The following is a 10,657-nucleotide window of genomic DNA, read 5'->3' as shown; positions in this document are numbered from 1 at the left end:
TAAAAACCAGAATCATGGTAGAAAAAAAGGGAAAAGCACACTTAATAATGAACCACGTATAAACCCATCAGCCCAGACACTTCAACACCCAAGGTCATTTACGTTTTTAAGTTCTTTTAAGGCAAGTCACTTGTAAGCAATGGTTGATCCTTATATTATTTAGCTGATCCTGGAGAAAGGGGCAAAGATAGAACGAACGCATCCCCATTCATTCGGAGAAACTATCACATTCCTAAAATGTGGGGAGAGACCATACAAGCCCCACTTTGGACACCACACCTCAGATGGGGGAAGATCCTTTTCAGAATGCAGGTCTGTTAACCGTTAATCAAGAACAGGCTGACAGGCCAGGGTTTAAAACCAAAGAAAAACCCTCAAAGCCATTTTTGCTCTCCCTGAACTCAGTCCTGCCTCCCAGGAACAAATGAGAGCCTCTGATGCCAATAAGCATGTTCGTTTACTCTTTGTTCTTCATATTCAGCCCCTCTGAATAATTTCACTGTTTCTGATGCTGGTGAAACATTGCTCAGGCTAAATTATATAATTCCTGAAAATTGATGATGATTCAAAAATTATGTCGGTAGGCATAAAGGATTCAACCGCAGGCTCAGCAAATTTCTTAAAGAAGCACGAAATTCAGAGACTATGGAGTCTCAAAGGATGATTGCAGCATTAAGGGAGGCATCCCTCCATTCCCTTTCTCCTGCCACAGAATTTTAAACTATGTGCTATTTGACAGCTTTTTTTTTATACTGAAATCCAAAGTTTAAAGCCATGCTTGTTCATTACTATCCTTTAAAACTTTTTCTTCCATGTCCCCGGACTCTGATAAAGCCAGCACAAAAAGAGATCTGTAGATTAGCCTCACTTATAAATGCAGACACAAAATCATCAATAAGATATCGGCATATCAGGTATAGAAATGTTTTAAAGGAATATCTGACCGAGCAGAATTCATTCCAATAAAGCAGTGACAGTGCCCATCAGAAATCAATCAGCACGAAAAATTAAAGCAGGGACCCAAGTGAGTCCTGTGACACTAGAAGTCAGCCCATAATCCAGGGCCATCGTCTCCCTGGTGGGTTTGGGGTTCCGAGGGACTGTCCCACCACTGTGGCTCCCGTGTCACCAAGCTGGGAATTGTCAAAGCAAAAATTGTACCAGGCGAAGTTAAACAGACACGGGCGACTTTATTCAAGATTGTTGTAATAGGGAGGAGAGACTAACACTGAGTCAGCACTGGACTCTACTGAACCAAGAGCAGTGGTGGTTGGGGGGAGCTGTGTATTAGTGCTGGTGGGAGAGGGAGACCATTAGGTCATCTGTGCTTGCCAATTGGCTTTACCCAAAGGAAAAGCAAACTTGCTTCTATCTTGATGGCAGGAAGTGGTATTACAACTCAGAGCAAGGCGCCCGCCCAAGGTAGGCTACGACCTTCAACAGAGCTGGTGAGAGTGAGACGCCATCTCTTCAACAGAGATGGTGAGAGTGAGACGCCATCATCCTTGATGATTACCCTTCAAGGCATAATCTCCCAGGCCCTTAAGAAGACAGTTCTATGCTGTAAAACTGGAGTCTTTTTAAAAAGATCTACATATATCTCAAAGGGGCAGAGAAAGAATTTCCACGTTTTCTAGAGAAAACTCTCTAAGGAAAGGAAGGCGAGAGCCTAGACTCAAGAAGAAGCCGGTCTAGGGTTTAGTCGAGACGAGGGGAGTGATGAAAAGTTCTCTAATCTGGAAGCGAAAAGAGTGCTAGCCATGACTTTATCCACATTAACATTCCACCCTGGTGGGTCATTATCAGGTTCTCTTGGGAAACCTCTACATGGAACCTAAGACCTCAGGATACCAAAGTATCAAGACATTCTCTTCTGGTGGGAAGAGGCCAATCTCTCTCCCTCTCTCCCTTCCTTTTTGTCCTTCTGTCCTTCTTTCAACTGTTGTCTGCTTTTCTTAAGCAGCCCCTGCCCAGGGCTCCACATCCTTCCAAGGAAAGCTTGCTTATCTCTAATAAGGAGGCATGACATCATATCTATGGGTTCCCTGTTCAGAGCTGCTCTCTCAAAATTATGTTTAAAACCCTCTGTGCTTGGAATCCCGCCTGCTTGCTCATTAGATATGCATATGTGTCCCTTAAGAATTAGAGAAAAGTGATTGCATCATTACCCAAGTGAGACAAAAGGAGCTTGTGATTGCCTGTCACACGGGCCCCGAGAACTGCTCCATCTGGCTGTCGCAGGGGGTCTCCCGGGACACGGGCGAATCCCACTGGTGCTGCCACCATCCCCAGGAGAAGGGGTGTAAAGCCAGGCTTCCCCAGAGGTTGGAGAACCCCACCTTCGAGCAGAAGACTGGGAATGGTGCCGGGGTGCCTGGATCGTGCCTGGCAACATAACAAATGGGAAATGAGGAGGAACATTCTTTGCTCGATCCCAGTTTTTTGGTGTTGGGTAACTGCTGCAAGTTCATGGAGATCACCAAGAATCAAAGTCCAGAGAGGGCAGGCGTTCCCAACCACGGCCAGCCCCACGGCACCCAGGAACAACAGAGGCTGCCCACCTTGGCCTCCAGCCCTCTTTGCAAAGGCACATCCTGGCCGGGGTGGGGGGGGGGGGTGTCTGCCTGCCTCTGGTCATGGAGCAACCAGCCCTTGTCCCGATCAGAGCCTGGTGCCACCCACACCTGGCTGCCCAGCCCCTCACCGTGTGGCGTGACACGGAATGATATCCTGCTGTTATTAAGTGGCCGTCCAGCAAGGTTTCCACGGACTGTGGGTGAGCTGGATGGTCCAGCTCAGCACTCGGTCTAGTTTGCCTCTGGGCTAGCTCACGACAAATTGACATGTTTCTGTGACTTCCATAAATCGGATCTGACTTCGTGGAGTCCGGTCAGCTTCGGGGCCCCCAGAAACAGATGCTCTGGGCCCAGGGAGCGACGGCCAGATATGGATCACGCCCGCGAAGTCACCAAGATAAACACCGCTCTGTAAGACCTCTCAGGAGTGACATTAGCAGTTTCCATGTGTGACTGTGGCTAGAGTGGGTCCCTACCTCTCAGTCAAAAACTTATCAGGCCAGGATACAGAACACTGTGGTGGCCAAGGCAGGTTCCCAAAGTCATTGTAACAACCAGGATTGGTCCGGGATGAAGTTTTCTGCTGTCCTTTGCTGGAATAAGAAACCCACAGAAAACGAGGGAAATGTAAGGGCCACCTGTCTTGTGGAAACGGACCATCCTGTTATCGGCGATGAGAAACATGCCTACTTCCTTTGTATTTAAAAAGAAATTTTTTTTAATGTTTATTTTTGACAGAGAGAGACAGAGCATGAGCAGGGGAGGGGCAGAGAGAGAGGGAGACCCAGAATCCGAAGCAGGCTCCAGGCTCCCAGCTGTCAGCACAGAGCCCGACGCGGGGCTCGAGCTCACAGACTGAGAGATCGCGCCCTGAGCCGAAGCCGGACGCTCAACCGACTGAGCCACCCAGGCGCCCCTCTACTTCCTTTGTATTAAAAAGACCTTTTCAAAAATATAAAATGATGTGGGTGGTAAAAATTGTTGTTGATTTAAAAATAAAAGGTTAATATTCTTCTTTTCTTGGTTCCCCCCCTCCCCCCTTCGCTCATCGATATCGATGAAAACTCAGTGTCTCGAAACCGCACACACAGGGATTGGAGGCTAAGCAGTGAACAGCAACAGAGGGGGAGGATGTGTGTCCACTGGTGAGTTGGGGGCACCGAGGGGAGGCCTCTGGTAGGAAGGGGGTCCCACATCCAGCACGCGGGGTGTGGGACAGGAAGGGCATTTGGGAGCTGGGAAGGGGCAGAACAAGACAGGTCTGTGTCTGGAGGTTTTTAGAACAGAGGTTCCGGCGTGGGGAAGAAGGCAGGAGTTCAGCCGTCGTGGGCGGACACAAGGTGGCCCTACATCTCAGGAAGAAGACAGGACCCCGGGATGAAAACAGATGCTCACGGACACCGGGAACGGCCGTGTCCCTGTGCATCGCCCCTGCTTTGGGCCAGGGCTGGTTCTGCGGCTCAGGATGTATCTCAGCCTCCAGCCGGGCAGTCAGGGAGGGACCCAGGTGGCTCAGTCAGGGGACAGGTGGACCCAGGAGCAGGAGACAGACAGGTCACCACTGAGCACGAGAGGGACCTGGACAGACAGATACTGTGAATGTGGCTCAGGCATGTTGCTGCTTGTGATCCAGGGACGGCGAGCAGAGGTGCCGACGGAGGAGGCGGGAGAGGCGGGTGTGGAGCGCCAGGCTCGGAGAAGGTGGCCTGAGCTGGGGCCCTGCATGGTCGCGGGGAGCCTGGGGGCTGGCCCTGGTCAGGGGAGCTGGCAGAGGGATGGAAGGAAGCCTGAGGCCAAGGTGAGCTCCTTCCCCATCCTGGAAACCGCACCCCCCTCCCCCCCCCGCCGGCCCAGATCACCACCATGGCAGGGACCTATCCTGGCCCCACGGGGTGCCCAGCCTCTGCACCCCAAATTCCTAGTTTCAGACTCATAGACCTGGGGGGCCAGCGTGAGAACCCAGCTTTCCCTAGACTGTGGTGAGTCCAGACTCTGACTGCTCCCTCTCCTTGATGTAATTTGGTTGTTTGAAGTTAATAGTTTTGAACGAGGCACAGGAAATGCTAAGCGTGTGGCTTGAGAGATGGGGGGGGGGGTTGCTTGGACCTCAGGGCTGCCCCAGGCGAAGAGGGGCCTGGGGAGATAAGGGGTTGGGGTTTGGTGTGGACGTGGGGGCGTCGAGTGGGTCCAAGATGTAGGGAGCCGTCAGGTCCTGGCCTGCCCGATCCCCACGATCAAGGCAGGGGGCACACCTGTCACCCCAACTGTCTCCTTCCTGACGGAAGAGCCAATGCTGACCCACTGCCGGGTCTTTCCGAGGCTCCCGAGGAGGGAGGGGCTCTGGGTTGAGGGCTGTGGCGGGCATAGTGGACCCCCAGCCGGGGTAAAAGCCCATCAGTGTGATGCCTGGACCACTTCCCTGGGCGTGATGGACTTTGGGGGCCTTTGCCTCGATGCCGCAAGTCGCATCACTCTTTTTCTATGTGTGGTCCTCCATTTAACAGTCTTTTCATCTTAAAAGGGGATAAAATTGGGGCGCCTGGCTGGCTCAGTCGGCTGGGCGTGCAACTTCGGCTCGGGTCATGATCTCGCGGTTCGTGAGTTCGAGCCCCGCGTCGGGCCCTGTGCCGACAGCTCGGAGCCTGGAGCCTGCCTCGGATTCTGGGTCTCCCTCTCTCTCTGCCCCTCCCCGGCCCGCCCTCTGTTTCTGTCTGCTTCTCAAAAATGAATAAACGTTAAAAAATTTTTTTTTTTTAAAAAAGAGGATAAAATCACGCAGGAGTAAAATGAACACAACATGAAGGGTTTTATGTAACTCGTCATCAGTGAGGACACCAAGCAAATGTCACGCTCAGTTCATCGCATCCGGTTAAAGCTGATGCAGTATTCTAGCAAGCCGGGGGCAAGAAATAAATTGGACTATAGCCATTTATTCATAAACCAGATGTATCAGGCCCCGGTTTTCACTCTGCCTCCTGGGCTGTCTGTCTCTTTTATATGAAGGTGGGAGGGTTGTATAAATATATGCCGAAGGACTGTCAGAGCCTTACTGGCAATCTCTACTGCCCAACTCTGTTTCAAGATGATGGCGTGGCTCTTACCCCTTCATTCCCAGCTCAGGGTGGAGGGGTTTGGGGGGGTACGTCTCCATCTGGCCCACTGGGTGAGGGTTTGCTGGTCTATTTGGGGCTTCCGGATGTCCTGGGTGTTGTGGGAAAGCGGTGACCCCACTTGGGAACTGGACCGTCACCACGGAAGCCTCCAGGCCTGGGTGCCCTCTCCTGGGCAGGCGAGGCTGGGGGTCTGGGGTAGCACAGCTCCCTCCTTGGGTCCCCAGCCCTGGCCGCTCCTAAGCACCACGTTCAAGGACAGGCTTAGGCTTCCAGACCCCAACTCAGGACCTCTTCCCCAGGCTCCCACCACACCCCCTAGGGTCTACAGACATGAAAGCCCTTTCCTCCCTGGGCTTCTCCTCGCCTTCAAGGTTGCCCCACATCTGCAGAAACAGCCCAAGGCCTCTGGGCCATATGAGTACCCTCATCTCACTGAATCCTCACCGTCGCATTATGAGGTAGGGCAACAGCTAGGAATGTTCCCATTTTACGGAGACGTTGAGACTCAGAAGGGGTGAAGTGACTTGTTCAGGGCCACGCGGCTCTGTACAGAGCGGGAGTCACCGCCCTCCCCGCCGTGTGACTGCAAAGCTAGCTCCCCTGCCCCGGGTCCAGGTATGATTCCAGTCACGGGCTCCCGCGGGGCTGGTTTTCATAAGCACAGTCCCCCCACCGGCGAGGGAGGTTGTCAGTCTTCTGAGCCCGACCGACCCCTCCCTCTGTCTTCTCATCTGCCTTTGAGCGGAAGGAGTGTATGAGGTCTTCCCTTCCCGTGACCACCGTTTGGGTCCCGGTATCCCCTCTGCCCCGTGACCCCCTCCCCCTTGATGAAAGGCATGTGGCTTGGGGGAGGGCTGGTGGGGCCTCCTGTCTGGCTCCCCATTTGGGGCTCCGGCCATCCCTGCCCACGAGTTGTCAGGTGTCCTGCTCTTCTCTGGCCTTAGCGGGGTCCGTGGCCGTGGGCAAGGCCTCGAATTAAAGGGCATTGGGGGGCCGGGCTGAGGGATGCTAACTTCGAGGCGTCTCTGGAACGCCTGAGGGGGAGGTGTCCTGTAGGCAGCTGGCTCCGGGGCTGTGGGGTTTGGAGGAGGGAAGTGATCTGGAGGAACACATGGGAGAGATAAGAGATGTGGGAAGGCCCGAGAACCCAGAGACAAGCACGACGCGGGAGGGGGCTGCGAAAGGGGAGCACAACCCCGCGCCGTAGGGAGGACCGAGGACGGCCAGTCGGAGAGGGCGCTGGGGGGCTGAGAGGTGGAAGGGAGGGAGAGGTGTCTACGGCTCCAGGACAGGCCGAGTCTGGCTGCCGCGTCTGAGGATCAAAGTGAGTCCAGGGGCAGGCTGGCCAGCGACGCGAGGTCCCCGGGTGACGCTGGCGAGAGATGATGCTGGGGCGTGGTGGGCGGGAGCCGGACTGTGCCGACAGGAAGTGGGCTCTTGGGCCAAGCGTGGCTGCAGGAGCAAAGTGGCCCCGGCTGGGTGAGGGCGGGCACGGTTTCGAAGGTGGAAGAGAGTCGACTGTGTCTTCAGGTCTGAGGAAGCAGACCGGACGAAGAGGGGATCCGCCGATGGGCTGGGGGGATACGGGGGGGGGGGCGCTGGTGTCCTCAGAGGGTCCCATCGTGAGAAACAAGGGTGCCCTGAGGTTGGGCCTGGAGAGGCCCTGCGGAGAAGGTTCCAGCATTGCTTAGGTGTGACCAACCATGTGACCGCCCCAGAGCTGACTTCCCCTCCACCCAGCAAAGCGATGTGTCTGAAGAACCCGCGGCCCCTCGGCCTGGAATAAACCACCCGTGTCTGTGCCCGAAAGCAGCAAGCACTTGTCAGCAGCTGTCACCGTCGGGTGGGTGGTTCTGCTCCACGAAGCCGAGGGGGGACGTCCCTGTGGAGGCAGTCAGCTGGGAGCTGGGCTGGGGCAGGAACGCCGGGGATGGCCGCGCTGGTGTCACAGGGACGCCTCCTTCCCCTCCTCCAGGCCTTCTGTCCCCGCAAGACCTCGATGGCTGGACAGCCTGGGCTGCTTGCCCGCGGGCTGACCGGGGGAGCCAGCAAGCTCCAGCCCTGGCCCGCCTGCCCTTCCCATGCCTCACTCGGCTGCATTCTGCTGGCTGACCCAAGTCCCAGGGGAGAAGAAATACCTCCCACCTCTTAATAAGAGGTTCCACAAAGTCACAGCCCAGAGGGGCATGCGGCTGGGAGGGACAGTGGCCATCATCTTTGGAAACAACTGGCCACGGCATTCATTTTCTCTCTCTCTCTCTCTTTTTTAAATGTTTATTTATTTTTGAGAGAGAGAGAGAGAGAGAGAGAGAGAGAGAGAGAGAGAGAATCCCAAGCAGGCTCCACGCTGTCAGCATAGAACCCAAAGTGGGCTCAATCTCGCGAACCATGAGATCATGAGACCTGAGCTGAAATCGAGAGTCAGGGGCGCCTGGGTGGCTCGGTCAGTTAAGCGTCCAACTTCGGCTCAGATCATGATCTCATGGTCCGTGAATTCGAGCCCCGTGTCGGGCTCTGTGCTGACGGCTCAGAGCCTGGAGCCTGTTTCCGATTCTGTGTCTCCCTCTGTCTCTCTGCCTCTCCCCTGTTCATGCTGTGTCTCTCTCTGTCTCAAAAATAAATAAACGTTTAAAAAAAATTAAAAAAAAAAAAAGAAATCGAGAGTCAGATGCTTCACTGACTGAGCCACCCAGGCATCCCAGCATTTGGTATTTCTTATTTCCAGATTGGCATTTTATCCTGTTTTTTTTTTTTTTACAACTCGTTTTGTAGCACAAGTACCCCAAACCACATGAAACGGTTTAGCTTAATAAATTGTCACAAGGTGAATATCCTTATCGTTGCCCCCCACCCCGCGGACAGGAGAGACATCTCACCAGCCACGCAGGGCCCTCCACATACTGCTCCCAGGCCAGCCACCCACCCCCCCCAACCAGCACCCTGACTTCTCGGGCACCACCCATCAGCCACGGTGTGTCTGAACAGCACGCTTTGCCTCTTTTAGCCTGTGTTCCTACCTACCTGCTTCTCTCTTCTCTCCTTGCAATGTATTTCCTTACGCGCTTCTCATGCTGGAACTGAATCCGTCCGTTGAAGTATAAATACGTATTTATTATTTTGAGAGCAAAACGCCGCACTACGTAATGATTGTGAAAGCTATTACTTTTACGAAGAAAATCGTAACTAAGAGCTTTACAGGTTAAAAAGGGACATAGACTGATGGTTCATACAAGTATTAAGACAGCGTGTTTGGGGCGCGTGGGTGGCTCAGTTGGTGAAGCGTCCGACTTCGGCTCGGGTCATGATCTCGTGGTTGGTGAGTTCGAGCCCCGCGTCGGGCTCTGTGCTGACAGCTTGGAACCTGGAGCCCGCTTCGGATTCTGTGTCTCCCTCTCTCTCTGCCCCTCCCCTGCTCACGCTCTGTCTCTCTCTGTCCCAAAAATAAATAAAAACATTTAAAAAACATTAAAAAAGAAAAGACAGCGTGTTTGCTTGATAATTTCAGGAGGACTATTACAGATAGAGCTTATTAGATTTAAATAACAGTAAAAGGCGGAAAATAGAGATTTCGTTATATTACAATTCTAATCTCTGTAGAAATTCGAGAGTATTAGCATTCCTCACACAGGACAGAATCTCTTTGAAGGATGCGGTTTCATTTTTGAATTCCTTTTAGGCCACAGATCCTTCAAGCAAAGAACCTGTTGGAGATTTGCTCACATCTTGGGAGAGCAAATTAGAAGCAAAATGCCAACTTCCGCCATGCCCAGATTTCCCAGAGGGTGAAGTTCAAAATGCAGTGCGAACGGGTGTCTTTGAGGCAGACGACCTAAAGGGGAAGAAGAGGGCGGGGAGGACGGAGAGCTGGGATTACAGGGACTCCAGGCACAGCTGGTTCTATTCTTTCACTCTCAACACAGGAGGCTTGATGCGAATCCCTTAGGATGCTACTCCTCGGTTGGTCGGTCGTTTCGAGTCTTTGGAGGCTAAGATTGAAACAAAAATCTTGCGGAAACCACAGCCCCAGGGCGCCGGCCCAGAAGTTGCAGATGAGGCTTTCAGGATAAGCCTAAGCCATCAATCCTGAGTACGGAGTTCTTTTTGGAAACAGATTGCCAGGAACTTTGACCTGACCTATGTTCTCCTGTGCACCGGAAGGTCAGGGTCACCTCCGAACGGCTGGTTGAACAGGAATGTGTGTTGAGGATCATGGGGCGTCAGAGGGGACACCCAGAGTGACCTGACATCAGCAGTGTTGAGGGCCTGTTGTTAGTGCCTAGCACTTAAAGCTTGGAGACTCACATTTATAATAAAGTGTAGTGAGGTTTGGCTTCTGGTGAATAGCTTTTCAGTTTCTTCTTGGGTCCCAGAAACTTGTTTTAACATGGCAATGCTCGACTCGGACCCTGGGGATCCTCAGGACCCTGGGCTCTGCTTCTGGGGAACGTCAGCAGAGCGGCGAGGGCAGGAGAGAACTCCAGGCCCTCAGGGGCCAGGCTCAGGGCACAGACTGGCAGATGCCATCTGGTCCCCACATTTTACAGCCTGGGAGGCTTCAAAGTGAGGCTAAAGACAGCAAGAGGCACCCCAGGGTGACACAGCCAGGTGGAGGCCCAGTCAAGGTGGGAGCTCTTGAGCTCGGCTCTGGTCCCGGTGAGGGCTTCCTGGGGCGAGGGCGGCCACCCAACGGCCCAAGTTCGCACTCCAGCCTTGGGGCCCAGCGAACAGATCATGGCCCCTTCTTGCGACACATCGGGTCCTGTTTCCAACCATCATTCTTTTGGCTCGGCATCTATTGTGAGCTCATTATCTGTGAATCCACCCGGACTCACCTCCACGCACCTGCTCGACTATAAGGAGACCCCAGGTTGGCTTTCCTGCATGGGGATGGCTCCATCTCTGTGTGCCGCCCAAGCGGTCAAATGCTCAATCCTTTCCCCCCTTTCTATCTGGTTCCCCTTCCTGACA

This window comes from Acinonyx jubatus, chromosome B4 (genome assembly GCF_027475565.1).
Source record: "Acinonyx jubatus isolate Ajub_Pintada_27869175 chromosome B4, VMU_Ajub_asm_v1.0, whole genome shotgun sequence".
Taxonomy (NCBI): Eukaryota; Metazoa; Chordata; class Mammalia; order Carnivora; family Felidae; genus Acinonyx; species Acinonyx jubatus.
This window is presented reverse-complemented; position numbering follows the sequence as displayed.